This window comes from Nicotiana tabacum, chromosome 17 (assembly GCF_000715075.1).
Source record: "Nicotiana tabacum cultivar K326 chromosome 17, ASM71507v2, whole genome shotgun sequence".
NCBI classification, from domain to species: domain Eukaryota; kingdom Viridiplantae; phylum Streptophyta; class Magnoliopsida; order Solanales; family Solanaceae; genus Nicotiana; species Nicotiana tabacum.
This window is the reverse complement of record NC_134096.1, coordinates 18,274,729-18,276,643: the sequence shown is the minus strand read 5'-3', so window position 1 is coordinate 18,276,643 and position 1,915 is coordinate 18,274,729. Positions and strand designations below refer to the sequence as shown.

Sequence of the window (1,915 nt, the reverse complement as noted above, 5' to 3'; positions counted from 1 at the left end):
CGAGTTTGGATCCAATTTATGTTTTTCTATACTTTAATTTTATTTGTGATGAATTGCTCTATATTTATGGAGTAGTTCTCTTTAGGGTTTGATGGATTTGGTGTATTGATGATTGTTTGTGGATTATAACTCTAGTTTTAAGTATTGAACCATTTTTGGATGATTTAATCGTTGCAGCTATATTCACTTATTTATGTAATCGTGAGAGGCATAACTCGTGATATCTTTGCATTATATTGTTGGTTGAGATCATTAATTCTTCTTGGTAATTGAAAGAGGCTAGTTGAATCATTGATTATACCTAGTTAGGAGAATAATCGAAAGAGGTTTTTCTAAAGACCAATCCACTATGCATTCTTGCATATCATCACGTGCTTAAATTGGTTCATCTTATGAGGTTAAGACTTAATCGAGAGAGGAGTTTTGCCTAACGTTTGAACTAATAATCGAGTGAATTCGAGAGACTCACTTGAACATTAGAAGTAAATTATCTAGAGTTAGATCCCAAACAATTATCTTGCACCTATCCTATCAACCCCTATTTTCTCCTATTAATAATTTCCTTGCTTATCTTTATTGCGATTATCACTAGTCAATAACTTTAGATTCTTAGTTAATTGTAATTAGAAATCATATAATTCTCAATTGTTGATCATCTTGGATAGCAACCAAGATAGAAACTACGAGAATACTGTTTAAATCAAATCCTTGTGGATACAATATTATACTATACTATATTTGACTAGCAAGCAGAATTTAAGTCTGTGTTTTGCGCTCGTCAAATTTTGGCGCCGTTGCTGGGGATTGGTAGTTAATAGTATTTGAAAAAGTTTGTATTGCTAATTCAGGAATTGTTATTTTTATTTTATTTTATTTTTTCCTTTTTACGTTTGATGTTCTTTGGTTGAGTGCAGGTTACATGTTCAGAGTGGTGCATAACTAGAACTTCTGCTAAGGAAGTGCTACCATACCAACCAGAGATAGAAAAACAACTGCGATAGCTGAGGAAGGAAAGAATCTCACCGAGACCTCAGAAAAGGTTGGATAGTCCTCAACCAAAGAAACTATGGCTGGAAACTGTGATGATAATGTAGATTTGGCTGCAAGAGAGGCAACCCAACAACGAGAAAAAGCTGCACGGGTGGTTGAGGAAGCAACTATTAGAGATGCACAGAATATCTATGAAGAAGAGAGGGGTATCAGACTTAATCAACATCAACCCTTGACTGGGAGATCACTTGGCGATTACGCTAGACCGGTCTACAATCAAGGTTTATCAAGTGTTAGACCACCTACAATTGGAGCTAACAATTTTGAGTTAATTCAGAATTGTCGTATCTTCAGAGGGAAGCCAAACGAAAATCCAAAAACGTATCTAATGGACTTCGAGGAGATTATGAACACCTTTCAATATAATGGTGTGTCACAAGATGCAGTGTACTTAAGGGCATTCCATTTTTCAATTAAAGATGATGCTAAGGAGTGGCTTCGGAGTTTGCCCAGTGGATCTATTAGAACTTGGGAGGAGATGACCAAAACATTCCTTGATAAATATTTCTCCTCGGCTAAGACGAGTAAGATTAGAAGAGAAATCTATATTTTCTGCCAGAAAGAGTCTGAAACTATTTTTGAAGCATGTGAGAGTTTAAGGAGATAGTTAGAAAGTGTCAACATAGCGGAATTGAACTCTGGATGCTACTCTAGGATTTTTGGGAAGGATTGACACCGGCCTCGCGTAGAATGTTGAGCAATGCAGTTGGAGGTCCTTTGATGAAGAAGACTCCAGAGGAGATAGTTACAATTCTTGATGAGTTATCTGAAGATGCTAATCAGTGGCCCTCTTAGAGTGCTGAAAGAAGAAGATCAACTGGTGTTCACCAAGTTAATGCTAATATATTTGTGCAGGTACAACTTG

At 36.2% G+C, this 1,915-nt stretch overlaps 1 non-coding gene across 1 annotated transcript; it reads right to left on the bottom strand.

Annotated features, from left to right (window-relative positions):
* Positions 1–1,576: 1,576 nt before the first annotated feature.
* On the bottom strand, positions 1,577–1,682 carry LOC142172208 (small nucleolar RNA R71). Its single transcript, XR_012701584.1, has one exon. It is a non-coding gene; the product is annotated as a small nucleolar RNA R71 (small nucleolar RNA).
* Positions 1,683–1,915: the final 233 nt, after the last annotated feature.